This window comes from Lynx rufus, unplaced genomic scaffold, assembly GCF_022079265.1.
Source record: "Lynx rufus isolate CCGP_SWC_20201006 ecotype Redwood Valley unplaced genomic scaffold, mLynRuf1.p SCAF_22, whole genome shotgun sequence".
NCBI classification, from domain to species: domain Eukaryota; kingdom Metazoa; phylum Chordata; class Mammalia; order Carnivora; family Felidae; genus Lynx; species Lynx rufus.
This window is the reverse complement of record NW_025814837.1, coordinates 15,081,853-15,093,763: the sequence shown is the minus strand read 5'-3', so window position 1 is coordinate 15,093,763 and position 11,911 is coordinate 15,081,853. Positions and strand designations below refer to the sequence as shown.

At 36.2% G+C, this 11,911-nt stretch overlaps 1 protein-coding gene across 1 annotated transcript in view; it reads left to right on the top strand.

Moving 5' to 3' along the window:
* TAF4B (TATA-box binding protein associated factor 4b) overlaps positions 1-11,911 on the top strand; it is a 126,164-nt gene that overhangs the window by 41,334 nt on the left and 72,919 nt on the right. The window lies entirely within an intron of this gene.

Below are 11,911 nucleotides of genomic sequence, written 5' to 3'. Positions count from 1 at the left end.
TCCTTTACCTTCATGCTATTTTCAAATCAATTACCTTCTAACCCTTGCCTCCAGCAACCTCTATTCTTTAATTTGTTTTTTAAAATTTAGAGAGAGAGAGAGAGAGAGTGCACGCACACACATGACCAGGGAAGGGGCAGAGAGAGAGGTAAGGGGCAGAGAGAGAGGGAAAGAGAAGCAGGCTCTGCACTGACAGCGCGGAGCCCAACAAAGGGCTTGAACTCACAAACTGCAAGATCACGTACCTGAGCCGAAACCAAGAGTTGGGCACTTAATTGACTGAGCCACCCAGGCGCCCCCAGCAGCTGCTATTCATATGTCCATCCCCACAGATCATTTTTGTTTATTCTTGAACTTTACATAAATGACAAATTGCATTAACCTTTTTGCATCTTTTTCCTCTCGGCATGTTTTTGAGATTCATCCATATCATTTTGAATATTAAAAGATTGTTCTTTTGTATTGGTGAGAAATAACCTTTGTAGTCTCCTGTTGATGGACATTGGGCTGTTTCCAGTTTTTTTACAGTAATATGTAAAGTTGCTATAAACATTTATATACAGGGGCACCTGCATTTAAAAAAAAATCACACTCATATACAGATTTTTATGTGAACATAGGTCTTCATTTCTTTGTAGTAAATATCTAGGAGTTTGATTGCTGGATCACTAGGTGAGTGTGTGTTTATTTAAGAAACTACCGGGGCGCCTGGGTGGCTTGGTTGGTTAAGCCTCCGACTTCGGCTCAGGTCATGATCTCCCGGTCCGTGAGTTCGAGCCCTGCGTCGGGCTCTGTGCTGACAGCTCAGACCCTGGAGCCTGTTTCAGATTCTGTGTCTCCCTCTCTCTCTCTGACCCTCCCCCCATTCATGCTCTGTCTCTCTCTGTCTCAAAAGTAAATAAAACATTAAAAAAAAAAATTAAAAAAAAAAAAAAAAGAAACTATCAAACTGGGGCACCTAGGTGGTTCAGTTGGTTAAGCGACTGACTTCAGATCATGATCTTATGGTTCATGAGTTTGAGCCCCGTGTCGGGCTCTGTGTTGACAGCTTGGAGCCTGGAGCCAGCTTTAGATTTTGTCTCCCTCTCTCTGCCCCTCCCCCTCTTGTGTGCATGCGCACGCACTCTCTCTCCAAAATAAATAAATATTAAAAAAAAAAAAGAAACTGCCAAACTTTACCAAAGGAACTGTACCATTTTGCATTTCCGCTAGCAATAATAAGAGTTGATTTGCCCTTCTACTTTGTCACCTCTTGGTATCATCAGTTCTTTTGATTTTTACCATTCTAATAAGTGTATTATGGTTATTATTGTGTAGTTTTAATTTGCATTTCCCTAATGACTAAAGATATTGAACATCTGTTCTTGTATTTATTTGCTATCCACATACATTCTTTTGATGAAGTGTGTGTTCAAATCCTTTGCCCATTTTTTCTTACTGAGTTGATTTCTTATGGTTGATTTTTTTTTTTTTATGGTTCATTTATTTTGAGAGAGAGACAGAGACAGAGACAGAGAGCATGAGTGGGGGAGAGGGAGAGAGAATCCCAAACAGGCTCCTCACTGTCAGGGTGGAGCCCAACATGGGGCTCGAACCCATGAACTGTGAGATCATGACCTGAGCTGAAACCAAGAGTCAGACGCTTAACTGAGCCACCCAAGAGCCCCTCTAATGGTTGAGTTTTTAGAGTTCTTTGTGTATTCAAGATCTAAGCTTTTTACCACATAAGTAATTTGGAAATATTTTCTTTATGGTAGGTTCTATCATTCGCCAGTGTTTCTCACAGAGCAAACATTTAATTTTGCTGAAGTTCAGTTCATTACATTTTTCCTTGTAAATTGTATTTTTCATGTTTTACCTAAGAAGTATTTGTGTAATCCTAGCTTACGGAGATTATCTTCTATGCTTTGTTCTAGAAGTATTATAATTTTAGGTTTGTTCTTATATTGATATTCTAAAATTCCTGCCTATTTCCTGTATAAAAATTAGTGTGTGGATATTTTATTTTCTTCTTCCTCAACTTTCTTCCATTTTTAGTTGCATTATTTCTTTGTCATAATTTAAAATAATTTCTGCAGTAGTTTTTCTTCCTTGTCTCCATCTGCATTTTAGTTATAGGTCTACTTTTATATTAAAATGATCATCATCAGCCCTTTCTCTGACGTTTTCTTAGTTATCTCTTCGTTGGAATGAACCAATTCTACTTGAGTTCCTCTACTCAAGAAAGGCTGATTAGTGTAGAATTCCCTAAGTTCTTGTGTGTTAAAAAAACCAAAAAACTGCTGCAGTGTCCTTGATACATGAAGGACATCTGGCTGGATATGAAATTAACATTTTTGTAACATTTTTGTATTGCGTTTTAAAAAAATGCTTCTCCACTGTTGCTTGATATTTATGTTGTTTTTATGTATTTGATATTCTCATCTGAAGTCCTTGAATTTATTTCTTCATCTTTGAAATGTAATATTTTTGTATCAGGATATGCTGTGAAACATTGCCCATTCTGACCTTAACTTTCTTAGGTTCCCAATTGGCATGTTTAATATGCAGATTATGCTCTCTTAAGATGCCTATAAAGTTTTCTTAGATTATAATTTGAAATATTAGTTCTAGTCCATTGTTTTATGTTTCACTCTTCAGGGGATACAGTAGTATGGATTTTATTCTGCTTACCTCCCTTAATTTCCACTATTTTGTCTCTGATCTTTTATTTATCTCCTTTTCATTCCTTTGTTTTTTATATCTCTCTTCAATGCTTGTTTTTTTTATTTTTTAATTAAATTTTTTTTTTATTTTTTATTTTTTGGAGAGTATGAGTCAGGGAGAGGGCCGAGGGGCAGAGGGAAAGACAGAGAATCTTAAGCAGACTCCATGCTTACTTAAGATTCTCTTAAGCAGATTCCATGCTCAGCATGGAGCCTGATGTGGGGTTCTGTCCCAGAACCCTAGGATCATAACCTGAGCTGAAATCAAGAGTCATATGCTCAACCAACTGAGTCACCCAGGCACCCCTGAACATCTTTAAAACAGCTGTTTAAAAGTCGCAGTCTAGTACATCTGTCCTGGGTCTTTTTCAGGGATAGTTTTCTGTGGATTTTATTTTTCTTTTAATTGGTCATACTTTCATGTTTCTTTGTATGTGTCATGATTTTTTTGTTGAAAACTGGATGTTTAAATCTAATAATGTGGCATCTCTGGAAATTAGATTCTTCGCATTCCCCAGGGCTTGCTCTTTTTTTGTTTTGTGTGTGTTTTGTTGTTGAAGGATCAACCTGAGGTATACACTTTAGATCTTAGATCATCTTTAGCCTTTGCTTTCCCTTAGGCATGTTTGATGACATTCTAATTGCCCCCATACATTCTGTTGCCTTTGAATGTCCTAGTCTTTCATGTTGGGCTTCCAAAAGAGGAAAATGAGGGCATGAGGAAAAATGGAGACTGGCCCTTTAAATGCCTTGGCTGTCCCTATGGCTAGAGGGTGAGGACCTTGCAACAGAGGGAGGAGTTGCAGCAACAATGGGCCACTCACTTCATTGTCTACATCTCTATGATCAGAAGCAACAATCAGTAATCCTAGCATATACTCCTGATATTTGGAGGACAGTTTTTTTCCTCATCCTAGTTGCAACAAGCTTTGTGCAGACTGCTCCAATACATATGCATAGTTGTCTGCTCCAGGGCTGCAGCCTGGGGAATGGGGAGCTTCTGCCAAACTAACAGCTGAAATTGACCCAAATAACCACAGTTTACCTTACCATCCCCTTGGAAGTTGGAAGCCTTCAAAAGATTCAGAAGATCCAAAATAGTTACATTAGACAGATTCCTGATGCTCTTTTGCCATCTCCCAGAATCCTTCTCAGAGTGCTTTTCATAAAGCTTTTCGCCTGGCTTCTTTGACTTTTATTTTGCAGGTTTTTTTTTAAGTGAATTACATTTTTTAAAAAATGTTTATTTATATTTGAGAGGGAGAGAGAGACAGAATGTGAACGGCAAGAGGGTCAGCGAGAGACAGGCAGAATCCAAAGCAGGCTCCAGGCTCTGAACTGTTAGCACAGAGTCCAATGCAGAGCTCAGCTCACGAGCCTTGAGATCATGATCTCAACTGAAGTTGGATGCTTGACCAACTGAGCTACCCGGGTGCCCCCTTTTGCAGAGTTTTAGTGCTCCATTCCTTAAGTGAAAAATCATCACACAATGTCAGGTCTGTTTCTTTGTGCCTCAATTCTTTTATAGGATCATGGCCTATACTCTGAGTCTTGGCAGCCTTGGCAGCCTTGAACTTTTTCCTGTCTCTCTATCCTCATGAGTTTGCCTAATGCTCTTTTGGCTTTTCTACTTAGTAGCTGCCCTCTCCATGGCTCCTTAGTGTCTTATTCCTTATCAAGAATTTGCACATGCCCAAAGGAAAAAACAACATGAAGAGAATTGTGTTTCCTATCATGAGGAACCTCCTATCATGAGGTTCTCTTCTCTTGGAACTCTGGTTCTTCAAGACCTGGTTTTCCCAGCATTTATCTGCCTTCAAAGAAACTTTAAAAAAAATGGGCTTTGTTAGTTTTGTTTAATCAGAACAATTTGTCTGTTATAAGTGATAGTCTACAGCAGAAGCAGAAGTCCTAGTGTAATTCTTTACACTTTTGTGTATTGCAAATATCTATTGGAGTTAATGTTTTCAGTACACTTTATGGTGTATTTTAAAGTAGTTGAATTTAGCAATTTCTTATATATGAATTACTTATTGATGTCTTACCCTCCTTGGTATCATAAAGATACCTTTATGATATTCTAAAAATTTTAAAGTTTTACTTTTTATATTTAAATCTTGGTCAACAGGGTTTAATTTCGAATTTTTTTAAATGTTTATTTATTTTTGAGAGAGAAGCAGAGAGAGGGAAACAGAGGATCTGAAGCAGGCTCCACGCTGTCAGCACAGAGCCTGATACAGGGCTCAAACTCAAACCATGAGATCATGACCTGAACTGAAGTCAGATGCTTAATCAACCTAGCCACCCAGGCACCCCAAAAGGGTGTAATTTTGGATTTGTTTGTTTCTATGACGTAGGGTAGGGATCCTACCTTCACTCTTTCTCATATGCATAATCATTTGTTCCAACAACATTAATGAAGACTCAATGATCTGCAATGCCTCCTATGTCATATACACATGGATCTTTTCTAGGCTGTCTATGCATTTTAGTTAATCTTTTCATCTCTGCTTCATCTTTTTGGTTAATTTGTTTATTTCCAGTAGGATGCTTCTCAATTTACTGTAACTTCAAAATAAATTTTGAATCTGTTAAGGTACCTCCTCTACCTACCTCTCCTTATTTATTTTCCTTCCTTCACTTTCATATCCCACCTCTCCACTCTTACTGATTTTCATGTCTGTTCTTGGGATTTTGCTGTTCCATATAAATTTAAGTATTTGAATTCCACCAGAAATGTCTGTCTGCTGGAATTTTTAATAGCATGGCCTTGAGTCTATTGTCCTTCAGCTGATTTCTTTATAATTTTTAGTCTTCTGTCTATAAACATGATTTATATCTTCATTTATGCATGTTTTCTTAAACATCTTTCGATAAAGTGTTACAATTTCATCTATAGGTATACACAGTTTGTTGAATTTATTCCTAGGTGCCTCTTTTTTTATTGCTATTATAAATATATTTTTGGTAATTGCCTTTTCTGCTACTACATAGGAATGCACATTGCTTTTTTTTTTTTTTAATCCTATGCCAACTGCCTTGTTAAGTTCTTATTTCTGATAATTTTTAGTTTATTTTGGGTTATTTATGTAGAAAGTGATGTCAGGAGTGATACTAGAATTATGGGTTGACTTTTTGTTTTCAACACTTTAAAAATATTGTTCCCATAGTTTTGTGTGTATCTGTATGTATTCACTTTTCAAAGGTAAAACAGACAGGGAAAAATCACCCTGAGTTAAACTACAGTGAAACAGCAGCACATTTGAAACCCTACTAACATCAAACATTGGACAATCAAATATTCATTGTTAGAAATTATTATAAAATGGTTAAAAACAAAATGTGGAATCATAAACATGAGCAAGTAATAATTTTCTATTAAAAAAATGAATATGGGACACCTGGGTAGCTCAGTCATTTGAGCATCCGACTTCAATTCAGGTCATGATCTCATGGTTCGGGAGTTCGAGACCCACATCCAGCTTGCTGCTGTCAGTGCAGAGCCTGCTTCGGATCTTCTGTCCCCCTCTCTACCCCTCCCCTGCTTGCACCTTCAAAAATAAATAAATATTAAAAAATAAATACAGTGATGAAAAAGGACATTTAGAAGTGAAAAATATAATTGCTGAATTTAAAACCTTGTTGGATGTGTAAATCAGATTAAACCTGAGGACCTAAAATGAATTTGCTTTACTCCAGAGAGGATTTGTGACTTTCTTGTAGGAACCAGGGTGACTGTTGACTTGGGACCACTTTAGCACCTGTTCTAGGGAACCTGACTGAACTGAGCAGTCTCAGATACAATTTCTCCACTTTATAAGGGGTCTGAGAACTAGTGCCAGCCACAGGCATTTGTCCCTGAGGTAGTTTTACCTTTAGAGTGTGGTTATTGCTTATTTTTACTGACAACTTTTTTGACAACTTCTGTGCACCCAACATTAGAATGAAAATGTCTTATGCTGGTCTAGTTAGAATGCAGTGTAATTTCTCCTCAGTAAATCTAGTCCACTTACTGCCTGAAGCAAAAATGTCACCATTAGTATTTTCTCTGGGAAATTTCTAGCTTATTACTTTTGCTCATTTATCTGTTGAGTGCTTATTGCTTTCTAGACTTATATATATATATATATATTGGAGAGTAATTCTTTGTTATATATGTTGTAAATATTTTTCTCCCAGTCTTTTGTTTAACTGGCAACTTTGTTTTTAGTGTCTTTTGTTTTAGAAGATTTTAAATCGCAATATTCGATTTATCACTCATGCTTTATGGCTTTTGAATGTTACCATTTTCTAAGAAATCCTTCTTCATCCCAAGCTCATAATGATGTGCTTCCATATTTTCTTCCAAGATATGTATACACATCTTGTATATGTACATATACCTTTACCTTTTCAATAATTCTTTTTTTTTTCTTTTTTTTTTTTTTTTTTTTTTTAATTTTTTTTTTTTTTTCAACGTTTTATTTATTTTTGGGACAGAGAGAGACAGAGCATGAACGGGGGAGGGGCAGAGAGAGAGAGGGAGACACAGAATCGGAAACAGGCTCCAGGCTCTGAGCCATCAGCCCAGAGCCTGACGCGGGGCTCGAACTCACGGACCGCAAGATCGTGACCTGGCTGAAGTCGGACGCTTAACCGACTGCGCCACCCAGGCGCCCCATCTTTTCAATAATTCTTGATTTTATCTTTGTAAATGTCTGCAGCAGAAATTACCTTTTTCCCAGTTGGAATGCCTGTCTCAACAGTAGTTACTAAAGAATTCATTATCCTTACCTTTCTGATTTGAGATGTCACCTTTACCTGATAATAAATTATCACTTATATAAGGGCACATTTCTAGAATTTCATTTTAGTGCAGTGTTTTTATTTCTGTGTTAACATTTTTGCATTTTCTATTATGATTCTTTCATTATTTGTTTTTATATCTGATCTGACAAGGTAAATCCTCTGTTTATTCCTTTTTTTTTATCAAAGGTATCTTCACTTTATTTTTCTACTGCATGTGAATTTTAGAAATTTAGAATCTATGAACCATTTTTTATTGAGGTCATGTGATTAGATTAGTTTAAGGAGAATTGACTTTTTTTTTTAATTTTTTTTTTTAACGTTTATTTATTTTTGAGACAGAGAGAGACAGAGCATGAATGGGGGAGGGTCAGAGAGAGGGAGACACAGAATCTGAAACAGGCTCCAGGCTCTGAGTTGTCAGCACAGAGCCCAACGCGGGGCTCGAACTCACGGACCGCGAGATCATGACCTGAGCCGAAGTCGGCCGCTTAACCGACTGAGCCACCCAGGCGCCCCAGAATTGACTTTTTAAAAAATGTTTGTTAATTCATTTTTAAGAGAGAGCAAACGCGAACAGGGGAGGGGTAGAGAGAGAAGGGGACAGAGGTTCTGAAGCAGGCCCGTGCTGACAGCAGAGATCCTGATGCTAGGCTCAAACTCAAAAACTGTGAGATCGTAACCTGAGCCAAAGTTGGACGCTTAACAGACTGAGCCACACAGATGCCCCAACAATTGATATTTTTTTTTATGATGTCAGCTATCTTGAACTGTAGTTCTGTTTGTTGGAATTCAGTAAGGCTGTAGATAACAGGCATACTAAAAAACAGTGGCATGAGTCAGACAGAAGATTGTCTTACATTTGGGAAAACTGAAAGTAAGCAGATCATTGCAGATATAATGTTGCATGGTGTAAGGGACCCGGGTTTCTTGTTCACTTCCTTTTTGTTCTTCAGACACAACTACTCATGTTCCCACTGTACGTGGGCATATTGTAGATGTGATATTCCCTGGACTCTCTTTCCTCCAGTCTTCATTTGGCTTGGTCCTCATTTTAGTTTAGAAGTTAACTCTTTAGAGAGTCTTTGCTTAGCCAGCCAACAGAAAGTAGTTTCTTCATTCACACTTGCTGTCTTGTGAAGGACTCATCAGAAAATATCCTGTTTGTTTGTTTACCATTCCTTGTGTTTCCCACTCCTTTTAGACTCTCTGGGTGTTTATAGTCACTTTTATTTACCATTGTATACCTAATGTTTAGAACAAGGCCTGGTCCATAATAAACATTCAAATAGTTGCTGAAGTAATGAATTTTGAAAAGAGAATAGAAGTTTCTATAACCATAGCTATTTTTAAAGATATCTTTTATTTTTGCAGTAAGATACATTTTTTGTTTTGTGTAATGCTTTATAGTAATTTGGGTTATTCATGGTTTATGCATATCTTTTTAAAGTTACATTTTTTTAAACTTATGTTTGGTTTATTTTGGGTACTTAATGTCACTTCAGTTGTTAAAATGAAGCTTAAAAAAGACCCTTGATGTTGACTCTTTTGTAAAATAAGAGGAGATAATAGTGTATGCCATTAGATCTTGTCTTGACTTTAACTGGATGAGGTTTAATAACATAGGATGATATCTGCCTATTTTTTCAAAACTACTTGTTTAACTGAATAAAAAATTTTTTTTGTTCATGACTTTTTCCACTAAGAGAATTATATTTTCTATTCTGCTTGTCATTGTACCTGGGATGAATAAGGGAACTTATTCACCAGGCACTTAACACCAGTACTTAAACACCAGAGGGAGCCAGAGATTCATGTTTTATTCTTATTTCAGCATTAGAAGTGACAAATATGACTGTACCTTTGCATGTTTGTTTAGTTAACCCTACTTAAACTGAGTGGCTATTTAATGATAATAAGGAATTATTATTGATTTTTTTGAAGATATGGTAATGCTTTAAGGTTAAGGTTTTTTTTAAGAGTTCTTATAGGAAAAAATAGTAAAATATTCATGGATGGATAATGCATATACATATTACCTCTGTTAGTAGGGGTTTAATGTGTTATTTTTAAACTTTTGCTTTAAAAGACACTTTTAGGAAAATAACATAGGACACATTACATGCTATTTGCATAGACAGTATTACTTCATTAAATTGGATATCCTTTTCTTATATTGTAAGAATCAGATTCTCTAATATAGATTAAACATATGTTCACCTTGCTCTATATGTAGTTTTTTCATCATGTATTTATTAAAGAGTCTGCTTTTCCTTATAGGTACAGGTATAGCCATAATACATATTGTTATATAACCTATGAAATAATACATATAATTAATCTTTCCAAAGCAGGACTTTGGAGAGCCTCTAGTGACAAAAGAAACCTCTCATCTTGGAAAGATAAAGCATCAATGTGAGCTATGCCCAGATTAGCTCTAAATCTAGAGTTAAAATTCAACAAAACAGTCTTCTTGGAGGAGTTGCCTTATACTAGATCTCTTTTTTTTTTTTTTTTTTAAATGTGTATCCTTTTTAAATTTTTTTTTTCCACATTTTTATTTATTTTTGGGACAGAGAGAGACAGAGCATGAACGGGGGAGGGGCAGAGAGAGAGGGAGACACAGAATCGGAAACAGGCTCCAGGCTCTGAGCCATCAGCCCAGAGCCCGACGCGGGGCTCGAACTCACGGACCGCGAGATCGTGACCTGGCTGAAGTCGGACGCTTAACCGACTGCGCCACCCAGGCGCCCCAAGATCTCAATATAAATTAAGCTCTTAAACATTCTTCGCAGGAAAATTATATGAATAAAGACTTGGGAGAAAAGATATGAAGTCTTTCAAAGTTTTTGGCCAGATTTTGTCATAGTAAAATGCTGTTTAGGAAAAATGTTTGTACTTAGGTGCAGAATGAACTGGAAGAAAAGGTATTAGAGGTAGATGAAGCAAAGGTCGAAGTTACATGGGCAGGAAATAGGACATGTCTCTTTTATATGTCATGGGCATCCTCAAGAAGGATCAAAGCCAAGAGATAGTGACAATTGTATGGTATTATTTATAATAAAAATTTCTTAACAGTATTAATAATGGAAAATATATTAAATATAGGAAGTGGGTGGTAGATACTTTCAGAACAATTTATAAATAAACAATTGCTAGTATAGCATAGGTCAACAATTTCAAAACTACCCATGAACTTACTGAGATTATTGATTTGTGGGCTTACCCAGAATAAAATCTCTGGAGGCTGAACCTTGGCAAGAGTCTGTATTTTAAAAATCCTCATAGTATTTCTGCTGCTCATTATAAGTTTGGGACTGTAAGTATAACCATCAGGTTTCCAAATGTGATCTATAGAAAATAGTTTTGAAAATGAGGACTTTTTCAGGGAATTTGTGGTTAAAACAATTTTAATTTTACTACTACTACTAATAATAATAATGTTATTTGCCCTTTTCAGTATATTATTTGATTAGTGGTTCAAAAACTACAGTGGCAAAACCTCTGGCACCTTAGTATTATTCAAGGCAGGGACACAAAACTATGCTGGTAGCCATTCATTCTTTACCCTCACACACTCACAGAAAATGAAAAGAACCTAGGTGTTTTGTTTGTTTGTTTGTTTTTAATGAGATGTCATGCATTATTATTTTTATTAGGTCTCAACCCTTGAGTACACACCTTTTTAGTATTCTGTGTGACAAAATAGGAGGTTTGCATAAAGCTCTTCTGCATGTTGGGGGTCTCACGGTTGTCTCAAGGACAAGTGCTTGCGCTTGTGTTTCAATTGTGAGCTAAACTAACCACTTTTCATGGAGCACCACTTTTACTTGAAAGAACAAAGAGCAACTGAAAAACAAACGGTGGTTATTTAGACTTGGGAATTTGTCAGATATTTTTGTGAAAATGAAAAAACGGAGCCTGTCACTTCGGGGAAAACAACAGACAGCATTTATTTGCCAGTGATAAAGTTTGAGCTTTTTAAGCAAATATTAAAAATTTGCAAACCTTGTATCCACTACCATGAGCTTAACATCTTCTCAATACTTAGATTTTCTGATAAGATTAGTGCAGATATTAACATGTGATTTTGGATTGCGTATGGTGAATCTAAATTTAGAAGATCTGTATAAACTCAGTGACACAATATTTTTCAGATTACCAACACATGATGTTACAAAACCATGCATTAGTTAAAGGTTCATCCAAAGTGAAGAGGGTCAATGGATTTTTAAAGAGATTGGAAAAATAGAGCACAATGCTATCCTTCTGAGTGATTAGTTTTTAATTTTGGCATTGTTAGCATTAAAATGGTACTTATGTTAATATGTGATGGTTTCATTACTTTTCAATGAATAAATACTCATTTAAAAAAAAAGATTTTATTTATTTATTTTGAGAGAGAGAGAGAGACATAGAGC